This window comes from Artemia franciscana, chromosome 13 (assembly GCF_032884065.1).
Source record: "Artemia franciscana chromosome 13, ASM3288406v1, whole genome shotgun sequence".
Classification (NCBI taxonomy): domain Eukaryota; kingdom Metazoa; phylum Arthropoda; class Branchiopoda; order Anostraca; family Artemiidae; genus Artemia; species Artemia franciscana.
In genome coordinates this window covers 47,736,828-47,761,573 of record NC_088875.1, presented here as the reverse complement: position 1 = coordinate 47,761,573, position 24,746 = coordinate 47,736,828, and the positions used below count along the sequence as shown (strand labels likewise).

General features: G+C 35.0%; 1 long non-coding RNA gene across 1 annotated transcript in view; it reads right to left on the bottom strand.

Moving 5' to 3' along the window:
- LOC136035115 (uncharacterized) overlaps positions 1-24,746 on the bottom strand; it is a 39,019-nt gene that overhangs the window by 13,610 nt on the left and 663 nt on the right. Inside the window, exon 2 of the long non-coding RNA XR_010619338.1 lies at positions 9,914-10,162. This is a non-coding gene — a long non-coding RNA (uncharacterized LOC136035115). The remainder of the gene's footprint in view (positions 1-9,913; positions 10,163-24,746) is intronic.

The following is a 24,746-nucleotide window of genomic DNA, read 5'->3' as shown; positions in this document are numbered from 1 at the left end:
CCAACAGCTAGTACTATATATATACTATATATTTATAATCTATCTATATATATATATAAATAAGTTGTCTGTGGGTCTGTTGAGTGACGTCATGTTTGTGTGTCGACTGACGTCATGTTTGTCGACTGACGAAATTACAGACCGGGACATCGAGACACAAATGACGACCGGGACACAGGGACATCTATCTATCTATCTATCTATCTTCTATCTATATAAAAATAAGTTGTCTGTGTGTTATGTATGTCGAGTGACGTCATGTTTGTGTGTCGACTGACGTCATGTTCGTCGACTGACGAAATTATAGACCGGGACATCGGGACACAAATGACGACTGGGACACCGGGACATAGGGAATATAAATGAAGACCGGGACACTCAAAGAGAAATTGCCAACGCTATATCATTTTTTGATCGAATTGATGCCAGAAACAGTTTTATCACAAACGTTTTACCAGTATCTCCTGGCGCATCCAAAAAGAAGATTTCTCCAACGTTGTTATCGACACAATGCATTATCGTATCATAAATGTCTTTTTGCTCCGACGTTAACTTAGAAATGTTATTTTGTACATACGACAATAGATCACTCGTCCTGTAACTTTGTTCGTGATCCAATTCTACACATGTTGAAACAGCAGCGTTACGATTAGGTGAAGACATTCCCAAACCCTGAAGAGGTTTGTTTGACATACATAAGCACAAATCTTCAACAATAACTAAAGTGTAGTTATAGATTTCTGATGTAAAATCAAAAGTCATATCTGACGTCTCTAGCCGTTTTCGATGGAGTATATCTTCGGACATTTTCGATTTATTTTTTTTCCATAACTCTGTAGGAGCTGAAGGAGAGCAAGTTGTTAGTATGATTCCAAACAATGCACGAATTTGACTTGGAGTTGACGTTTCGCACACGTCATTGATGCAGTTATCCCAGTGTTGGTCATTCTCCAATAAATTCAGAGCTTGGCATGCACTACGGTAAGTGTAATGTATAGTACCGTTTACAGTTCTCAAATGCTCAAAGGACGTCAGACCAGGTAAATTCACCAAAAGCAGGCGTAGAAAGAAGCATTCATGTTTATTAGGGTAAACGGTGTAGAGTCTTCCTATCGTGGTATCTTTGAAGATGGTAAGTTGGCCGTCGACTGACTTACCCTGTTTTCGACGTTCAAATACTTTATTTTTAGAATTCCACGTGTAGTACGAAGCCACTTCAGTACACAGCAGTTGTTTTGCAAAAGAATCATTTTTGCATAACGAAAAGAAGGCAGTTAACGTTGTATCCGGTAGATTAAGGGCACATTTACATTCTGTAAATGTACCGCTAAGTGAACAACAGCTGGACTTCGTTCATGTATCGGAAATGAAAGAATTCACCAAACAGCTTCATTACTGCTTATGTATCTTCCAGCCTGATATTCTACGATTTCGTCGATATCACTGATTTCGGACTGCAAGCCAAAAACTGTCATGTCACTGCCTTTGTTGACGTATTTACATATGTATTTGATTGCCTTTACGGAGTTACAATATTCAACGCTTATGTGTGCATTAAATGTTTTTGATAATAAAGGGGAATATGGAACAACTCACTGGTTATCTCCTTCGATGGTGGTACCGTTACGCTTCTTTATTATTGCTGTTTTACCGCCATCTTCAGTAGATCTTCTTCTATATTGTGGGTAGCCATCATTGCCAGTAATTGTGTTGGGTACTAAAAGTTGAGAATGTTGCTTTGTGCACATTCCTTTGGCCATGCACGGTGATTTTGCATTCAGTGCACCGCAAGGTCCATGTATCATATTGTTTATCACAATACCATATAAGCCCTTATCGACATTTTCATCAGGTATTTCAGAGGAAATCACATCATCAATTTCATTAGAAGTAATTTTATCATTTAGCCAGATTAGTATATGTGCGTGTGGCAATCCTCGTTTTTGCCATTCCACTGAGCACATCCAGCATCGCACTGACCCAAACACTTTAAGTTTTACTGTGTAGTTTATCAATGATTTCAACTTTTGCCGGAAGACACGGGCCGTAATGTCATGTCTATGAACCGCCGATTGTCCTAGAAGTAAAAGCTGCTGTATCTCGTCCCAAGATTAATTACATGTAAATGTAATAAATAAATCTGGACGACCATAAAGACGAACATACGCAATAGCATCTTGAGCATATTCATGCATATGACGGGGACTGCCAGCATAAGATGAAAGTAAAATCGTTAATTTTCTAACGTTTTTGGTATTACCGTCATTTACAACTGCATCTCGCAAATGGTCTGATTCAGACGGATAAATAGCAAACGTTCTGATTCAATTTTTGCATACATATCAACGACGTATTGGTGAAACAATTGACGGCATTTTAAAATATAATTGTCTTCATCCTGCCGAATCATTAGTCTATAGGAATAATAATACATTGCGCTGCATATCTTATTCATTTCTTTGTTAGTGGCTGGACTTATCAATTTGATATTAAAGTGATAGCCGTCGGCTCCATCCCAAAAAATGAGAGGATATTGTAGGGCATCGTAGCATCGATGAGTTTCAGCAATTCTTACCAACTGAGCGTTTCGCTTATGAAGAATAATATCTCGAGGTAAAAATTGATCACCGAACATAACAATTGCCACTTCGTCGATAGTTGGAGCATTGTATCTACGCATTATTTAGCCAGGAGGTTTTGTCAGCGGAAATAATAATTTTATGCGTATCAGTAGACATCAAAACGATGGCTGTTTTGAACAGACGCACTAAATTATTATTTTCATGGAAAAGATGTTGCAATTGGGAAACGATAGTCCTTTCAACATCGGGAGAAATTTCGCAAAGTGCATTCAATTCAGAATTTCTATCACTGATGAAGTGCTGTTTTAAAAATTTATGATTCTCGCCTGAGAATGGTAGAAGGGACCCTGCTCTATGATAAATTTGCCCTTTTACTTTGAAAGTAGGCATAAATTGATCTGGATTTTCGATTTGGGCACCAAACGACGTCATTTGGAAACATGAGTTATATTTTCTGATATATAATAAAAAAAGCTTAGATTCTGACGTAGTTCCAGTAAGCAAAGTCTTCAATGGCTCTGGTGGTGCAGCCAGTAGAGGAAGTTTTCTTTTCCTGACGCGCCACACATTCCCATTGTTTCACCATTAAATTTCAAGGCCTTGCAATAGGGACAAATTTTAGACATAGTCCCGATTTGAACACTCAAGCAGTCAACACTCAAAGTCAAGCATTTGAACACTCAAAATTTTCAGGTTGCTCTTGTGATTCCTAGGCACGCTTTCTTTTGGTGATTTCTCTTTGAGACGCAAGCCTAATTTCACGCTGTTGTTGCGATTCCTCGGCACGCTTTCTTTTGGTGATTTCTCTTTGAGACGCAAGCCTGTTTTCACACTGTTGTTGTGATTCCTCAGCACGCTTTCTTTTCATACTTTCTCTATTAGCCGCAAGCCTGTTTTCATGCTGTTCTTGTGATTCTTCGGCACGCTTTCTTTTCTTACTGTCTCTATCAGCCGCAGGTCTTTTGGCATAGACTCTATGAGCAGCTTCATCGTTTTTTGCCATTGTAGGTTCTTCAGTCATTTTACAATTAAAAATTTCTCTTTGAACGATCTTCTTAAATACTTATAATGACGTCATATACTAAGCATCGTCATAACAAACATGACGACAACTAACTTCATGACGACATACAGCTCAATCCTTATAATGACGTCAGTCGAAAGACACACAAACAAACAACTTATTTTTATATATATAGATTAAAACAAGTCAATTTTACCAGCTATTGGTACATACCTATTTCTGTGTTTTCAGTGTGTACCTTACCATTGAAGTTGTCATCCCCTTTAAACTTTTAAACAGGTATATCTTATGAAGGAATTTTCCCACCAAAAAATGGATGACATGTACTTTGATTAGCTCATCAAGAGCTATCGACTGCCGTCAAAAAAAAATATATATCTGTTTTAGTTCAAAAGTTGACTTTTCTGCCGTAGGCCAAAATTCTAACGTCACCACTTAGAAAGGAGCAAAGGATAAACTCTAATCTCTTTAACAGTGGGAGCACTTATAAAGTTTAAGAGGTACATCTGATACTATTTCTCTACAGCAATCCTAAGTCCGAAAAACCGAATGACAAACTCAGCTGAAATCACGAACAGAAATGAGCAGAAAAAATAGATGGCAGTACATTTGGTCCCCACTTTTTTATTTCTGTAATTTTTTCTATTTATTACTCAAAGAAGATATATTGGCTGTGGGGCCGGGTAACTGCCACATATATTTAGACTTAAGTCCATCTTCAGTTTGAAACTGGTGCCTGCTTGCTTGCCTGCTAGAACGGAGCTTTCCACTCGAAATCAGAAACCTGCAGAGGCGCCATCTGGACCAAATCTTGGGGTGGGCATAAACTACCTCTTGCCCCCCCCCCAACTCACTTCGTGTCGCGTAATCATCTAGGAAATGGGCATTTGACAAAACTCGGGAATTTTATTATGTATCTTACCTGCTTTCGAAGTTTACAATAATTAATAGCAAATAGCGTAATTACCCCAAGGGTCGTCAAGTAATTACGCTCTTTGATTAACAAGCTTGTAATAATTTCAAATCAATTGAACAGAATGTATTATGTTGGACATAATGGATTATTATGGCCGGCAAAGGGCCATTTGAGGTGGAAGCTTGGGCCCCCTGGAAAATCTGGGGTGGGCATTTGCCCACCCCTGACCCCCCCAAAATGGTGCCTCTGTAAACATGGTTTGCTGAAACGAAAGCTTGATTACATAACTTCAGATAGTTTTCTCTGAAATCGATTATAAAACTCCACTTCACTTCACACGCAATAGGCTCTGGCTCAAGGACAAGCAAAAACCTTCTTTTTTTGCCCCAGGCAAGAGTTAGTTCTACGAAGCTCTCCAAAATGCAAAGTCATATTCATCAATTCGACCTAAGGTTGACACTTTCCATAAAAGCCGAAGAGGTTAGACCCTTACCACATTCTAGGAATAAACTGAAATCTAAAAATGTAATGCCTCACCCTCTGTCCGTCTGTCCGTTACACTGGCTTCTATAAAAAAGAAAAAAAGAAAAAAAAAGAAAAAGAAAACTAAGAAAAAAATGTAAATAAAATAAAAAAGGTAAAAAACTAAAAAAAAAGAAAATACTAAAAAAGCTAAAAACTACAAAAAGAAAAAAACAAATAAGGAAAAAATTAGAAACAAGAAAAACTAAAAACAGAAAAAACTAAAAAGGAAAAAAAAACCTATAAAGAAAAAAAAGAAAAAAGAAAAAACTAAAAAAGAAAATGGGAAAAATTAAAAACAATAAAAAAAACTAAAAAAACAAACAAAAAAACAAGAAAAAAGAAAAAACTAGAAAATAAAGAAGAAAAAGAAAACTAGAAAAAGAAGAAAAATAAAAAACTAAAAAAGATAAAAAACTAAAAAAAACTAAAATGAAAAGAAGATAAAAACTAAAAAAAAAACTAAAAACGATAAAAACTAAAAAAAGAAGAAAAAACTAAAAAAGAAAAAATTAAATAAACGAAAAATTAAAAAAAAATATAAAAACTTAAATCAGAAAAAACAAAAATAGAAAAAAAAACTAGACAAACTAAAAAAAATATAAAAAATTAAATTAAAAAAAACTAAAAAAATAAGAACTAAAAAAGAAAGAGAAAAAAAAGAAAAACTAAAAAAAAAACTAAAAAAACTAAAAAAAAATTATAATAAATAATAAAACTAAAGAAAAAGAAAGAAAAAACAGAGAAAAAAGGAAAAACTAAAAAAAAGAAAAAAAATCTACAAAACACAAAAACTGAAATACTAAAACTGAAAAAACTAAAAAAGAAAAAAAAGAAAAAAACAAAAAACTAAAAAAAGAAAAAACTGAAAAACAGGAAAAATAAAAAGGAAAAAAAGAAAAAACGAAGGTCAATGGTAATCATTTCAAAAAAACTAAAAAAAGAGGTTTCAGTTCTTTTTTAATTTCTCTACCACTCTATCTTAATAAAGTATCCAATAATACTTTTTTTGAATAATAAGTATTAATAAAAACTTGAGGCTCTTTTTAAATTTTATTATATTGCTTCAAGAGTAAAAAATTGGTAATTGCACAAATATTTGAATATATTTTGACAATGGATTAAAGCAATTCGAAAACCTTAAAAAAGAAAACAAAAGTTTGAACTTTAGTAGAAATTGTTAATATTTAGAATGCTTGCTGCTCGAAGAAAATTTGTCAAAGTGTCAATTAATGTCAAAATGAAATTATTCTACAATGTTACCAAAATTTGAACACCAGGATGAAACACTGGAGCAACGCAAAACCAGGCTTGCGGCTCAAAGAGAAATGGCCTGATTAGGAATGTCCAATTTACGTCAACGAAGGCGTGTCGAGGAACCACAAGAGCAACGCGAAGCCAGACTTGATGCTTGAAGAGAAAGTAAGAAAAGGTGTATCGAGGAACTACCAGAGCAACGCGAAACCAGGCTTATGGCTGACAGACAGTAAAAAAAGAAGGCGTGTCGCTGTATTACGAAAGCAATCCGTGTATACTCGACTGACATTAAAGTGCTGCCCTTCCGATGATTATAGCTTGAGTCAAGATATTTAAATCGGGACTATGTCTGACATTTGTCCTTATTGCAAGGCCTTGAAATTTAATGTTGAAACAATGGGAATGTGTTGCGCTTCAGGAAAAGTTAAGCTTCCTCAGCTGGCTGAATCACCAGAGACATTGAAATTTCTGCTTACTGGGCATACGTCTAAATCGAAGCGTTTTTTATCAAACATCAGGAAATATGACTTATGTTTCCAAATGACGTCGTTTGGGGCCCAAATCATAGATCAAGGTCATTTATGACTACTTTCAAAGCAAAAGGGCAAATTTATCATATAGCTGGTTCCCTTCTACTATTTTCAGGTAAGCATCACAATTTTTCCAGTTGGTGTTCATCCGTGATATTAATGCCGAACTGAAAGCACGTTACGAAATTTCTCCCGACGTTGAAAGGACTTTCGTTTCCCAATTGCAACATCTTTTCCACGAAAATAATAATTTAATGACAGCAACTGTTCAAAACAGCAACCGACTTGATGCCTACTGATACGCATAAAATTGTTATTTATCCTGACAAAACGCCTACTGTTGAAGGCAGGATCCCAGGCAGGGTAGCCAGGGATGCTGCAAGACATTTTATTGAAAGCTGGAATTTGTCAAGGCTTTGAAAGCGAACAGAGATCATTCATACCCATTTTTGATTCCAAGAAGATACAATGAATGCAGTGAAAACATCCCATCGTGAATGACTAACTATTTTGATGTAAACTGCCAGGTAATTTGGAGCGTTAGTCAATGGAGTGCCGGTGTTAAGACAGAAGATGGTATTCATCTAGGGTACTGTTCTGCTATTAGAAAGTCAAAACACTACATATACATCGAAAACCAGTTTTTCATTTATATTGCCGCTGAAGATAACAACGTACACAATAAGATATCACAGACTCTGCTGAAAGGCATTTTGCGTTAGCTCATAGCAAACAGAGACGTTTTCGTGTATATGTAGTGATGCCCTTTTTGCCTGGTTTTAAAGGTGAGATCAAACCAAAAAAGGTACTATCTGTCACTGGATTTATTTCTCAATTTGTCGAGGCCCCAAATCCCTAATGGAGAAATTAAAAGAGAAAGGTAATGACCCTAGTAAATACATCACCTTCTATGGTCTTAGAAAACATTAAAATCTCTTCGAAAAACTGGTTACCGAGCAAATTCATGTCCATAGCAAGCCTATGATCTTCGAAGACAAAACTTGTTGATTGTGGCTCTGAAAACATAAGGACAGAAGCCTAATAGGAAACAGAAGCTCAGAAATGGACGAAAAGCTGTACAATTGCGGTCGCTTCGCTGGCTCTTTGAGGAAGCATCTTTTCCAAGAGCACTTAGGGTTTTTAGAAGAAACAGAACCTATCAATTCAGCCGACCTTGTTAGTGAGTCTTTCTACAGAGAATTTTGTAGAAACACGGCATCTTCAAATACAGAAATATATGAAAAGGTTTTTAACTGCTTACCAGCAAGTCAACTTACAACGTTTTCTGAAATTGAATCTTATAGAAGTGTAAAACCACTGAGTATCCAGAACCCAGAGCAAGCAGAGGAAGAACTCAAACAATTGAAGGGTAATTTAGTTCTACTGCCGTTGGATCTCCTGTGTAATGAAAATTTACAGCCGCCTCCTTTTACGAGAGAATTCCTTCTGCCTACTGCTGCGTGGACATGAAATGGTTTGAAGCAATAGGCTCAAATCTGGCTTAGTTTGATATAAGTCATTGGTGCTTTATTCAAATATCATGTGTGTAGGGTTTTTTTTATTTCGTTTATTATACCTTTTATTTGGTTTGTGTAGTTTTTTTTTTATTGAGAGCCATCAAGAACAACCTTAGCATGAAAGAACATGAAACAATTTCAGGAAAAAATCATCCACAATTGATGTCACTGATTAATAGACTTTAGTTACAATGTCTGCAAAGTGAATCCTCATAAAAACCTATTATGTGGAAATTTGTTATACAATCCTGTATGCAGAAAGGCTGCAGTGCTTACGAGATGATCTCACGTAGGCAGTGGCAACAATTGAGTTGGGGGTGAGGAAGGGAGCATTTGCCCTATCCATTCGTTTCCCCCCCTACATTCTAGTACATACTTTTTTTTTTGTTTTTTGTTTTAATTGAGAAATGAGGTTTTTTTTTCACATTTTTCATTGTAAAACAACATAATTGCCCACACCCCTAAAATAAAAATATATTTTGCCCCCCCCCCTACATTTCCGTGAACTGGCGTCACTGCCTGCAATACATATTTCTAAATGATCCAATACCCAGCAGTTGTGTAGACTTGCGCTTCTGCGATGTTTCTATCAAGCGTGTGGGATCTCTTTGGCCATCCTCGTAGGCCACCGCTAATTCATTAGTATTTACACAGAAGTTAGCCAAAGCCCTGATTAAAAAAAAATTGCACTATTTGATGGCGATATTTTCAGCAAAAAAATTTTCAGAGAACCCCTGTAAGAAACAGGCTAGTTGTACAAGTTGTACCAGGGATCGTTGCAATGTTAAGAAAGAGAAAAACAAATATTATTCGTGTTTTAATATACTATTTTGTTTTATAATAGACTCTTTTTAAAGTATTTTCATTTTTGGTCATTTTGAATTTTTCGGTCATCTTTGATCGTTTTTTGAAGGTCAGCGAAGGAAATAACCGAAGGAATTTGAAGTTGGAAAAACAAAAATTAAGACTAGAAATAAAAAGTTTTTCTTGAAGATAACATTCGGTTAAGCAAAAAATTACGATAAATTTGGGGCAAGCTGGCTAACCAACAAGGCCATAACCAGGGAGAAGTTTACCAAGTTTAACCCCACCCCCTCTCCTTGAAATTTCTGTTAAAGTAAAAAAATGCATATAAAACTAATTTCGATGAGTTTTGTAAAGTTTTAAATCCTCCTTCCAAATAAAAATACCCCCCTCCCGACAAAATTATGGATACATCCTTGTCAAAAGACGTTAAAATCTATGACTAATAAATACGTAGGTTTGGTTGGAGGAGTTTTCTTCTTGTTTGGATTATTATGGAGCTTTCATCTATAATTTGAATCTATAGAGATATGCCTCTTTGTTTATATGCTATTTTGTTTTATAATATACTCTTTTAAAGTATTCTGGTCGTTTTTCGAAGATGAACAAAGGATATGACCATCAATTAATAGTCTTATAACATAAAACTATTAGAATCACCCATAATATAACACGTTTACTCAATACAAAACAGAAGTAGATGAAGAATAGAAAGTAAATAAATAGAAACGAATTAAAAGTAAAAGAAGAAGGGATCTCACCAAAAATAAGCCCAACACATGGCCGATAACTATTATCTGTGTTTCCTCTCATTATTAGTTCATACGAAAGCTGCTTCAAGGTGTCCCGGATAGAAGGCTGTGCTTTGCTCAGAGGATGGGAATGATACCAAGCAGCCAACTGATGGGAATCATTCTGCATTTGCTGCTTGATTCTATATTCTTCTGCTCTACCTTCCTCCACTGATGAATTTGAAACAAGGCAAGGATAAGCTCTGACCAATGACAAAGCTAAAAAAAATGTTTTTTTTATTAATTGTTAAAATAATAATCTTGCAGTATGTTTTATAGTTTATTCAACAATTTTATTCCACAATATAAACTAATATAAAAGGATTATTCCTATCTCCTAGTTTTTGTTAAAAAATAAATAGTTGTTTTAATTTAAATTGTTGATCTTATTAAGCGAAACCGGAATTCATAAGCATAAGGCCAGAGTTACCTCTCAAGTATCCTCTTCCACCAGCCACCATGGACCTTAAGTGATGTTCTAAATCTTCAGATATCAGGTAACACTATATTCTAGGTAATGTGTAGTTTATGAAAAGCTTTAAGCACAAGGATGCAAATGGAATTTCATATATTCTGATTCCAGTTTTGGCATAAAAATTAATCAAATTATTACACACTCATAAATAGAGGTTGCAATGGCACTCCTTATGCAGCTTTATGCGACCTCAAATGGGAGCCCAAGATTGCTGCTAAAGCAATGGGCAGGGGAACACCACTGAGACTAGAGAGGCGGAGGAGAGGTGAACCTCAAGGGGACGGGTGAATACGGGTCTCCTTCAAAAACCCAAATTCTCCATTGGTTTTTAACCTATTTCAGATAGGGGGGAGGGATGCCTATTTTTTGGGTATCGAAGCGGCAGGCCCTTTTGAGATAACCTGATACATTAATCCCATTGTATATGAATTTAAAATCCACAGTGGTTTTAAATTTCGGGAACCTTTAGGATATTTACTTTTAAGAAAGACGTTATTATAGGCGCCGAATCCGTCTTACTGATAAAAAAAAAAGAAAGAAAAAAGCAGGACAAACACATATAAAAAGTTTAAAAATAGCATATCACATTGAACATTTCACTGCTTCTTCTAGGCCTCAGATATTGAAGGGCCCGAAGTTCTTTTCGATAGCTAAAAGCACAGGGAAAATTAAAGACGCTAGTCTATTTGACACATTTTTTTTTATATTAATGATAAAGGCAGGGCAAGTAAAGCAAAAAATCATACTCCTCCCCATTTCTCGAAATTTGGAGAGCCTGAGAACCATCTTGACTGCAAAATCTCTATGAAATGTTGAGAGGTATGGTCTATTTGAACGACTATTTTTTATTGCTGATGAAAATATGGCTAGACAATGAACACAATAGCTGCCACAAAACCATACACTTTGATTCACTATTATTGAAAACAACAGTCGGGCTCAGTTTTTCTTTCTCTTTATATTCTTATTTATTTTCTTTCTTATTTTGTTTCTCTCAGTTTTTCTTTCTTTCAATCTTTGCAGAGATTTCGAATTTATACAGGGAGATAATTAAGAATTTCAATTGTCCAGGTTACTTGATTAATGATAATAATAATAATAATTTATTTCTTATAAGGGAAAAAGTGGAGTACAAGGAGAAAAAGAACTACAAATAACGCAAAGAAAACAAAAACAAATAACACAAAAACACAAGTACAAGAAAAATAAATAACAATTTAGAAAATAACAATTAGAAATTATAGTATTTTCTTTTCAAAAATCAAAAGTAATAAGGAATTCTAAATGCGCAAAAATGATAAATATATTTGTTTATTACAAGATTCTTTCCAGTAACAGAAACTTTAGACATATAAATGTTTTTACATGTGGGAATGATTTTTTTTCACAGTCCTATAGTGGCTAGACAGACTTTTGATGAATATGCTGGAACACAAATACTTCTTTTTGGACTGAGTGTATCCCAGTACCTTTCAACTCAAAAATTTTTTGAAAAAAAAAACTTTCAATTTCCTGAATCATCGGTCAATCACCGATTTCTCCTGACCTTAGTAGTAACTAGATTTCCAGCGCTTAGGCAACATCACGTGTTGGAGAACTCTTTGGTTAACTTCACCAACTAACATGCTCCAAGAACAACATCTAGGTTTATTACTTTGCCATCAATTACACGTTGTAGTTTTGCAATCCCTTATAACTTTCCAAATGGTTTTCAAGCCTCAAACACGTATTAGAAACCAATAATAGATATACAATCCAGGAAAAATTTCAACTCGAGTCCTGGTTGAACTTCGTTGAAGTAAGGATGCTAGGGCTATTTTTAAAAAAAAAGTTTTTAAAAAGTGTTTTTAATTATTTAGTTTTAAGTCTCACAATTTGATGTAAGTTCATTTATATATATATATATATATATCTTCTATATATATAAAAATAAGTTGTCTGTCTGTGGATGGATGGATGGATGTGTCAGGTGACGTCACCTGAAAAAACTGGATTAGGTGACGTCAAAACTGAAAAAACTAAAAAAAGGCAAAAACTACAAAAAAAACTAAAAACTAATAAAAAAAATAAAAAAGCTAAAAAACTAAAAAAACTATAAAGGTAAAAACCAATAAAAAACTAAAAAAAAACTGAAAAAACTAAAAAAAGGCAAAAACTACAAAAAAAAACTAAAAACTAATAAAAAAAGTAAAAAAGCTAAAAAACTAAAAAAACTAAAAAAACTAAAAAAAGGTAAAAAACTAAAAAAAATAAAAAATAAAAAAAAACTAAAAAAAAGGAAAAAACTGAAAAATAAGCTAAAATAAAGGTAAAAACCAATAAAAAACTAAAAAAAAAAGGAAAAAACTAATAAATGACGACACTCAAAGAGAAAGCGACCAGGACAAAAGGAATGTTCGATTAGCAATCAACAAAGCACCGGGACACAGGGAGTATAAATGACGACCAGGACATAAGTAAAAAAAAAAAAACTATCTATATATATAAAAATAAGTTGTCTGTGGATCTGTGGATCGTGGATCAGGTGACGTCACCTGAAAAAACTGGATCAGGTGACGTCAAAACTGAAAAAACTAAAAAAGGCAAAAACTACAAAAAAAACTAAAAACTAATAAAAAAAATAAAAAAGCTAAAAAACTAAAAAAACTAAAAAAAGGCAAAAACTACAAAAAAAACTAAAAACTAATAAAAAAGCTAAAAAACTAAAAAAACTAAAAAAAAAGGCAAAAACTACAAAAAAACTAAAAACTAATAAAAAAAATAAAAAAGCTAAAAAACTAAAAAAACTAAAAAAACTAAAAAAAGGTAAAAAACTAAAAAAACTAAAAACTAAAAAAAAACTAAAAAAGGTAAAAACTAAAAGAACTAAAAAAGAAAAAAATAAATGACGACACTCAAAGAGAAAGCGACCAGGACAAAAGGAATGTTCGATTAGCAATCAACAAAGCACCGGGACACAGGGAGTATAAATGACGACCAGGACACAAGTAAAAAAAAAATTTAACAAAACTAAAAAGAAGGTAAAAACTACAAAAAAACTAAAAAGAAAAAAAAACTAAAAACTAATAAAAAAACTAAAAAATCTAAAAATCTAAATAAACTAAAAAAGAAAAAAAAAGGAAAAAAATAAAGGAGAAAAACAAAACTAAAAAACGAATGTATATACAGACCGGTACACCGGGATACAAATGACGACCGGGACACAGGGAATATAAATAACGACCGGGACACAGGGACACAACTACAACGGGGACACCGGGGGAAACAGGGGGATATAAATGACGACCGGGACAAAAAAACTAAAAAGAAATAAAAACTAAAAACTAATAAAAAAAACTAAAAAATCTAAAAATCTAAATAAGCTAAAAAAGAAAAAAAAAGGAAAAAAATAAAGGAGAAAAACAAAACTAAAAAACGAATGTATATACAGACCGGGACACCGGGATACAAATGATGACCGGGACCCGGGACACAGGGAATATAAATGACGACCGGGACACAGGGACACAACTACAACGGGGACACCGGGGGAAACAGGGGGATGTAAATGACGACCGGGACACCGGGACAGGGAATGGTCGATTAGCAATCACCATCAACAAAGCTCAAGGGCAATCATTAGAATCATGAGGTATAGATCTGAATACAGATTGTTTTCCCATGGACCATTATATGTTGCATGTTCAAGAGTCGGTAAACCTGACAATCTATTTATATGCAAAGACAATGGGACAGCAAAGAATGTTGTATATTCGCAAGTTTTACGTAGTTAAAACCATATATATATATATATATATCTATATTCACAGGTGGGACATAGGGACACAACTACAATGGCGCGTAACTATTATGGCGCGTAACGACTTACGCGCGCGGGGGGGCTTGGGGGGGGCGCGAAGCGCCCCCACCAACTAGGTGTTGGGGTGGCGCGAAGCGCCACCCCAACAGCTAGTATATATATATATATATATATATATATATATATATATATATATATATATATATATATATATATATATATACAGTTTCTCTCTTATTCTTGTGTTGTGCTGAAGACGGCCCTTAGACATAGGGCCGAAATATCCACTGAACTGATTTCTACTGTCTTGAAAAGATTTTTCCTATTATCTTTACTTTGCATTTGTTTGTTATGGAAAGGCAGTGTGGTCATTGTCGCTATTTTCGCTATTTTTATATACAAACAGAACTCAGAGGTAAGACATTGATAATTTCAATTAAATATAGGGATTAAAAACAGAATGAAGAAAATGCAACTACAAAATTTCAGTTCAAAAACCGAATGTCTTGATTCGGCAGTTTCAAAGCTCTTCATGACGAGGTGATCGAACTAGTCATCGTCCATCGTTGTATGTACACGTGTGGTGACCAATTTTACTTTCGCTGAAGCTTCTTTTCACCTTCACCAAAGTTGGTGATGCTGTCACAATCCTCTGGTAAACTGACCAGAGAGTTGGGAATATCGATTTAACTGCATAGATTTCACATAATAGGGACTCAAAGATGCCGCAATCAGTGACTTTATAGCTTTTGACCTCAGTCCTGGTCAATTCCTCTAGCACGAGTTCCGTGTCTATCTAAGTTTTTATCCGCAAACATCGCCGTAACTTAGAAAATGCTCCCATAGCTGTCGTCCATTTTGCCCAGTAGACTTCTGTACGCTGGTTCCACAAAAGAAGAGTTATGATGGATTACATCGTCCAAGCCGCTCACTACAGATCTGATGAAACCGTAGTGTTCAAATGTTGATATTAAAAATTTTACATAAAAAAAGGATTGACATTTGGAAGATTATGGTTGAAAAAAATCCTTCGAATTACTTTCCAGTGTCCGCAATTTTATAATCGAGAAAAATCATTCTAATACTTTTATTGCAAAAATTATTGTGTAGTGGCCACCCTGACTTCATTGGTCTTTGTGAGACTTTCCTTGATTCGAAAAGCGAATCTCTATTGCATATCCCTGGGTACAAGATGGAATATTTGAATCGAAGTAGGATGGGTAAAGGTGGCCTTGCTGTTTATGTTTCGGAATATCTTCCGTACTCTGTTAGACATGACCTGTCAAGAAATGAATAAGGAATTTTTGAATCCATATTTATTGAGATTAAAACCCAAGCTAAAACTTTGATTGTTGGTAATATATACCGGTCTCCTAGTGGGTCTGTTCCCTCTTTCCTTCAGATTCTTGAAGTGGTCTTGGAAATAATCCAACTTCATTTATGTGAACTTGTAATTATGGGTGACTTTGACCTTAATTTGCGTGGCCGGAGGTCATCCTCGACCTTGGATTTTCCAACACTACCTTCTGCATCCATTGCAACTCGCATAACTAACACTACTGCTTCTATGCTTGATAATATTTTTTCATCTTTGGCCTTGGTGCGAAATTCTATATTGATGAGTGATATCTCAGACCATTTTCCTGTTTTTTCCATGTATGATTTTTCCAATTCGTTGCCAAGGAGGACCCAAGAAGCAGGTTTTTCCTCTTAAAAATTTAATGATCAGGGCTTGCATATTCTTAGGTCACGGTTGGTGGGTCGTTCGTGGAGTATTTTTGAAAATGGATCTGACATAGATTCTTTGTTTAATTCATTTATGATTCTTTGAAAGAAGTTATTTTTGATACATGTGATGCACCCCAGTTGAATCCAACATCAAAAAGAACAACCCCTTTGAATCCTTGGATCACCCCTGGACTCCTTAAAAGCTGGAGGAAGAAAAATTATCTTTGGAAGGCTTACAGGTGCTCTAAGCTATTTTTGCGTGATTCTCGGCTTCAACTTTTCAAAGCTTATAGAAGAGTTTACAATTCGCTTTGCCGAAGGGCTAAATCGTTATTTTATCATAGAAAATTCTCTGCGTGCGGTAAAGACATTAGAAAGACATGGCAAGTAATCAATTCTGTTATCAGGTCATCTTTTCTGCCTCCTTCTGTCCCTTCAAGTGTTATGATTGACGGGAAAAATGTAGAGGGAGAGGTAAAAGTTCAAGATGCGTTTATTTCCTATTTTGCTAATATCGGCCAAACTACAGCCTCTTCTGTAAGTCCTTCTTCTTCTCTACCTGATTTTAGGTCTTATCTAGGACCGCCTTGTCCTAAATCAATGGCATTGGAACCTGTCTCTGAAGCTGAAATAGCCAGAATTGTCAATTGTTTGAGGGGTTCTTCATCCTCTGGCCCAGACCGTATTCCGACTAAGGTTGTCAAGTTCATTCTTCCTGTCATTGTGTGTGCCCTCACGAGACTTGTCAATCTTTCTTTTGAAAATGGTGTCTTTCCAAGTGCTCTAAAGCGTGCTCGTGTCATCATCCTCTTGACTCTGGTTTGATACCTGCTGCTCTTTTTCTTGATGTTCGAAAAGCGTTTGACTCATTAACACACAAGATTCTACTTTTGAAAATGTCCCATATTGGTAGAAGAGGGAATGCTTATTCATGGTTCATCTGGTCGAGTCATCTCGGTTCATCCGAACTTTTCTAATCCTTCTGGAATAGAGTTTGGCGTTCCACAAGGATCTGTCATTGGACCGATACTCTTTTTAATCCACGTCAGCCTTATTAATGCGGTTAAAAATTTAAAACCTACCATTTGCTGTCGACTTTGTCAACCAGTATCCGTCACTAGCTGTGACAAGAGTTTGTCCTTACCAGCTACACTTATTGCTTTTGCTGATGACAGTACTCTTGGCATAACTGGTAGAACTGAGTCTGATCTTCGTTCAAGGATGATAGCCCTTTTTGAAAGAGTTATCCAGTGGTTTTATGTAAATTATCTTGCCTTAAATGTCGAAAAGTCATGTTTCCTCTTTTTCTCCAGAGTCTCAAAGGCTTGCCCTGATTTAAATGAAATAAATGTATCAAGAGGTTCTCTAAGTAGACCTAAGGATCGTTACGTTCTATTCCTAGGCATCTTGCTTGACGAAAATCTTTCGTTCAAGCATCATACTGACCTGATTAAAATGAAAGTCTCCAGGAGTATCGGAATCCTTAGAAAGCTCAAATATATATTTCCAGGGTCGATTCATAGAATCTTGTTCTGCAGCCTAGTTCAGTCTTATGTTTCATATTGTTCTGTTATTTGGATGTCAACTTTTCCCTCGTCTATGAAGCCACTTTCAAAACTTTATGATAAAGCAAGGACTCTTATTCAGGAAACTAACCAATTTTCACTTAAACCCTTGCTTGATTTAAAATCTCTCTATTTTCTTTCTTATTCTTCTTTCATTTTTTTACAGTTGCACGGCCATCTTCCTGCTGTCCTATGTAATAATATATCTTTTGTTTCTGATCAATCGACTTACCATCTCCGCACTTCCAATAATTTACTGGTTCTTCACACACCGTCAGTGAGGTCTAACTTCAACCCTCTGACAGCTTGCAATAGGATCTGGAACACGCTCCCAGAGTTCGTACGAAGCTGCCACACGTTTGGTATGTTCAAAAATTATGTTAGAGATTTTCTAGCTAGTAAATAATTTTGTTTGTTTGTTTTTTTTTTTGTCTTTTTATTTTATATTCCGGTTTCCCTTGGAGTTGGTGTCTCTGGATTGAGTTGGATATTTAATTGAGTTGGTGAAATAATGTGCTACCCCCTGCCTAGCTTGTCATTTTTTGGAGATTATTAAGGTGGGTGACTCAATTTTGTTTTTTGGATTTTGTTTATATTTTTTTTTGGTATTTTTTTCTCCCCTGTTCTTTCCCGGCCATGGAGCCTTATGGGGGAGATTGTCTTGAAACATTTTTTTTTTGTTTATGGATTTTATTGTTAAATAAAGAGCTCAGAACTCAGTATAGGGAAGTTCATGACACATTACATTACAACATATATGAATACTTACACATTGCATTGGAGCATAGAGGGGTTCGAGACATACTGCATAAGAAGGTAGGGGGAATACTGAGAAATGGCATAAGGAGATAGAAAGGCCTTGAAAAATTGTGTAAGGAGATACAAGGGGATAAGGAATAGGAGACACAGGGGATAAATCGCCACATCGTTTAGTTGAATAATTAACCCTTTAAGATATCTTGGGCCTTCTAATTAGAAATTTTGGAAATCCTTAGTGGTGGAGTATAATAGCAGCACCAATAGTCTTTTCCAATTAGTGATAAGATTTTTAGCATTTTATTCGTCATAGACTATTTTTTAATTTTTCTGAACAAAAGGGGGATTATATGGCTACAACCTAGGGCTCTTTAATGCTTCAGTTACACACACCCTACTTGCCTTTCTTTCACAACACCCCAAACCCTACCAAACTCTGGAGCATTTTGGATTCTTTTTTTTTTTTTTTTTCCACAAATAAGACCTTTCGTGGGTGAAGTCAGAACGTTAGATGTTTTTTTTTAAAGTTTGTGTTAGAAGAAGATTTATAATTTATTTTAATTTTCACTCAGCAGGTATGGGAAAGATTTTTTTGAATATGCCCTGATGAAATAGGCCCTCATCTTACTCCATTTCAGATAGCTATTAACATAATATACCAAAACCACCTTTATTTCTAACTTCTTGGCTTTTTTACCGGTGTTATATTTACACTATTTATTTTATGAAATTCAAAGATAATAACATTCCATTTTTGTTTCATCAAGGTGTTTATTACCATATTTTTATGGTAATAAAATGGCGTTTATTACCATATGAATTTTTCTATTTTCCAGAGACTAGTAAATTTTTAATCCTTTTAGCTGGCTTAAGTCTTCAAAGCAAGAATTTTGGTTCAGATTTCCTTAATATAACCCTCTTTATCTTTTTTTTGGATGGAAAAGATAAGAATAGTTTCAGTTTTATTATTTTTTCTTATTAAATTTTAATTTTAAAGTTCAATTTTTTAAGATTTTTATCCTATTTTTATCCATCTTTTTTTTTAGATCGATAGTGTATAATATGGCTTCATCTTGAGGGCGCTAGCCCTTCCAGGTTTTGAGGATTTAACGGTTCTTTCAAGTGTCTTTAATATAACCGTTTTAATCTTTAAGAGTATTTTTCAGATGGAAGGCGTAAGACTAGTTATAGTTTGTTTTTTAATTAAGTTTCTGTTTTGTAGGTTCATTTTCCAAAATGAACCTACAATACCAACCAATTATTCCATAAAAATTAAAATATAGAACTAAAACTTAACAAGGGAAATAACAAAACAATAACTAATCTTACCCTTCCAAAACCATCAAACCATCAAAACCATCAAACCAAAAACCTAGAAGGGATTGCTCCCTTACAATGAAGTCATATTATACACTTTCGATCTGAAAAACGCTAAGAGGTTTTTTTATTTCAACTGCCTCCTTGAAAACCTGCATGAGACCATTAGCGAAACAATAGTGGAAGTGTTATCAAATAAAATGAACTCAACAATAGACATTATACCGTTGGTAGGTGATAAGACACTTTTCACTTTTTTACGCTATATTTCAAAATTAAGCAATAAACATAGAGTAATCCTAAATAAACATAACCTAATGCCATTTTTGAATATTCTCCCTGTTCTTGCGACTGTTTATGTGTTGGAAGAACCCAGCAACAATTAAGGGAGAGGATGCTGGAACATAGGTCATCAATCTGGTTCTAGGGGTTTACCCCCCCCAGAAAATATTTCCCCGAGTAAAATACCCTCCCTTGTGAAAAATACCCCCCCCCCGTAGAAAATAAGGCTTTCCAAATTTGAGAATTTTTCTTCAGTTTTTGTTTTTAATTTCGGTAGGAAGGTAGGAAGAAGGATTTATGGAATCTGTGTATTATGTGCCGCTCACTAAAGTTTACGCTGAGTAAACTGGAGGACAAACCGAATTCTTCGTTAGTTTCTTTCAGCTTAGAGCGACACAAGACAATGACGAGCGAAAGAATATATGAGAAATATATAAATTTGTGCTACATTTTTGCACATAAGGGAGGGGGGTAAGTAAAATATTTGGACAGTTTGAAGTCTGAAAACAATTCTTGTTTCATATTATACAGAATAATTGTACCTAGCACATTTTGTATACAGACCCGATATATTTTAACCCCCCCCCCTCTAATGTTCTCGAGTTTCACACATCGGTTTGTTCTCGAGTTTCACACATCGTAAGCTTGATTGAATGCCGTATAATACACATGTACCGGAATTTTCCATGGAGAGAGAGACAGATTTCCCAGTATTATTTAAACATGATAAGAAATTACACTTAAAAAACAAGTTTATTCAACTGAAAGTAAGGAAAAACATCAAAACTTAAAACGAACAGATATTATTACTTATATGAAAGGGGTTACCTCCTCTTCAAGATCTTGCTCTTTACGCTAAAGTTTTTTTCATAAAACTTTCTCGTTTTGAGTTTGAATCGGTTATTCATTGTAATATATGTCTGTTCTAGGTTTAATTCATTTATCGATGATGATTTGTGGTAGTTTTAAGCTTAGAAAATTATTTGATTTTTTTTTCTACTCATGTTAAGATGGATAAAAAAGGATAAAAATTCAAAAAAAAATATAGAACTAAAACATAACAGGAGAAATAATAAAACTATAACTAGTCTTACCCTTTCCATCCAAAAAATGATAAAAAAAAATGAAAGCAGAGTCAAACCATCAAAACCTAGAAGGGTTAGCTCCCTTAAAATGAAGCCATATTAGACACTTTCGATCTGAAAAAATATTGAGAAGCTTTTTTATTTCAACCGCCTCCTTGAAAACTTGCATGAGAACATTAGCGGGGACAATAATGAAGCTGTTATCAAATAAAATGAACTCAACAATCAAATCCTCAACCGCCAACACACATCATACCGGTGGTAAGTGATAAGACACTTTTCACTGTTTAACGCTACATTCCCAAATTAAGTAATAAACAGAGAAGAATCCCATAAAAACATAACCTAAATGTTATTTTTGAACATTCTCCAAGTTCTTGCGTCTGTTTGTGTTGGAAGAGCCTATCCACAACTGGGGGATAGGTTGTTGGAACACAGGTCATCAATCTGGTTCTAGGTGTTTACCCCCCCCCCCCCGAAAATACTTCTCGTAGGAATATACCCCCCCGCGTGAAAAATAAGGCTTTCCAAATTTGAGAATTTTATTTGAGTTTCATTTTTTTTTAATTTCCGTTGGGGGAAGCAATTTTGGCACTTGTGTATTATACGCTGCTCACTGAAGTTTACGCTGTGTAAAATTTGAGAAAAAACAGGTTTCTTCGTTAGTTTATTTCACCTTAGCGCGAAACGAGGTTAAGACAAGTGACAGAATATATGGGAAATATATTATTCGGGCTATATATTTGCACACAAGGGGGGGGGGTAAAGTATTTGGAGAGTTTGATTTCAGTAAACAATTCTTATTTCATAATTGTACCTAACACATTATGCATGCAGACCCGCAGTACTCCCCCCTAATGTGCGAATCTAGTACCCAAATTTGTTTGTAAAGTAACGAAGAGACTAATGAAAAAACCGGCTTATTCTCGAGATTTACACATCGTAAACTTGATTGAATGGCGTATAATACACAAGTACCGAAATTTTTCCCGGAGAGAGAGCAGGATTTCCCGGTGTTATTCTAAAACGATCAGATATCTATAAAAAAAAAACAAGTTTTTTCAACAGAAAGTAAGGAGCTAAAACGAAGAGAAATTATTACATATATAAAAGAAGTTGCCCCTTCCATTAGACCCTTGCTCTTTACGCTACTAGACGAATAAGTTTTGTTTTAAAATTCTATACAAGAAACTTTAGTGTAAAGAGCGAGGTCTTGATGAGGAGGCAACCTCTTTCATTTACGTAATAATTTCACTAATTTTTAAGGTTTGATGTTGCTCCTTACTTTCAGTTGAAAAATTTGCTGTTTTTTTATTTAATTAATTACAGATAGTGTCTTTTAGTGGGAAACATACGGAAGAAGTTTTTGAAAGAAAAGTAAACAGCCTCTTCAAACCAGGAATGAGCAGAAATAAAGTCAACTAATCTTCAAAGTATAAACTATGGAGTCTAATAGAAAAAAAATATTAATTTTTTTTCTATGAAAAAGGCTATCAATAAAAAATGAACAGAAATTAATTAAAAAAAATTCCAAAAAATGAGTTTGTCAAATGACAGTAAAGAGCCTCATTAAGCCAAAAATGAGTAGAGATAAATTCAAATAAGTTTCTAAGCGTAAAACTACCATAAATCAGCAACGATAAATGAGTAAAACCAAAAACGAACAGATATTACAATAAATAACCTATTCAAACTCAAAACGAGAGAGTTCTATAAAAAAAACAACCTAGCGTTCAGAGCAAGATCTTGAGAAGGAGGCAACCCATTTCATATAAGTAAAAATTTATGTTCGTTTTAAGTTTTGATGTTGCTCCTTACTTTCAGTTGAAAAAAGTTGTTTTTTTTTAAGTTTAATCTCTGATCGTTTTTAGATAGCATCGAGAAATCCAGCTCTCTCTCTCCATAAAAAATTCCGCTACTTGTATATTATAGGCCACTCACTCAAGTTTACGATGTGCAAAACTCAAGAAAAACCGGTTTCCTCGCTGAAGTCCCCGTTACTTTAGAAACAAATTTGGGCTATATATTTACGCGTTAGGGGGGGGGGAGGAGGGATAAAGTAAAGTGGGTCTGGATGCAAAATGTGTTAGGTACAATTATTCTGCATATTATGAAGTAAAAACTGTTTTCTGACTTAAAACTGTCAAAATGCTTACCCCCCCCCTTTGTATGCAAATATATAGCCCGAATTATATATTTCCCATCTCTTCTGTGACTTGTCTTTGTCTTGTCTCCCACTACGCTGAAAAAACTAATGAAAAAACCGGTTTGTTTTCGAGTTTTACATAGCCTAAACTTGAGTGAATGACGCATAACAACACAAGTACCAAAATTACTTGCCCCTACGGAAATAAAAAAAAAAAAACTCAAATAAAATTCTCAAATTTGAAAAGCCTTATTTTCCACGCGGGGTATTTTCTGTGGTGGTGGGAAAGGATATTTTTTACAGGGAGAATTATCCGCGGGGGCGTTTTCGGGAGGGGGATATCTTCTGGGGAGGTATTTTCCGGAGGGGTTATCGCCAAGAGGTTAAACACCGGCACCATCTATTCACAAAGCCATGGGATCATGGCAAAAGGCCTGAGACTTTTAATTCCGCCTTAGCTCAACAGGCCTATGACAACTCTAACTATTTCTTTTATTTGATAACACCTTCATTATTGCCCCTGTTAAAGGTCTCATGCAAGTTTCCAGAGTAGCAGTTGAAAAAAAAGCACATTCACAAAAAGGTCCACCTCAATAGAGATACCGGAGATAACTATCTAAGCCCCATTTATAATGAACCTACAGATCCCCTACTCTGAAAACAGGCCCATTAAGAAGAGGGCAAACCCCCAAAGCCAGGCCACAAAAAAATGTCAAGAATTTTTTATGAGGGAACTTATTTTGCAGGTCCCCTTTTTTTGAAGTCTACTCTATAATCGAAAAACATCTAATTTCAGGGTTCTTTAGGATTTTTTTCTCTAAATTTCATTGAGTCTTCATCCAATTACTCTCTTCCCTCCTCTGTACTGAATATTACGATCACAGTTACACAGGAACTTCATCATCTATTTAGTCGTTCAATCCTAAGGCGTCAATAAGGCAACACTTCCATATAATTTCCTGAAATTTCTTTTGCACTGGTAGTGTTATGCAAAAAAATAGCAGCAGGGGACCACAAATATGGCCTCCATACCCCGCTTTTGACTCACGACTAACCTGCCTGAGCATAACAATATGTAAGATTGCCACTCAACATGGAAAACAAACATCCTAAGTGGGCATCAAAGAAGTTTCCAATAAGCTTTCCCCTAAGAAGCCTCCTGGTTCTCAGTCACTCCCCAACCCAGATTCCAGACCGTGTCCATGCTTTTATGCAACCATTTTCAATATATTTTGCCAAAGCAAAGTATCAATATTGATTTCATGACTTTAATTTAGGAAGAAGCCAGAAGCAAAAAAATTATTAAGGACGAATCAGTGCAAGACATAGATTATCTTGTGCGTTATATATAAATCGTGGTTGCCACATTAGTGATAGCCTAGTGAAAAAAAAATAACCCTAGCCCACAGTAACCGAGGATTTAGAGGCGTCTTTAAAGATTGAGAGCAAAATGAAAGCCACTAAATTCTTAAACAAACAGAAATTATCCTCCGCATTAGAGGGAATTGCCTATGCGCTGAATAATGGTTGCTAGTAAAGAACAAACCACAGAAGAACGCACCATAATGGACAAAAATTTGAAAAGCGTATTAAAAACAATGGCTAGTGAGAAAAATTTGCCATTCGTAGATTATCTTGCCATGAGTTTCC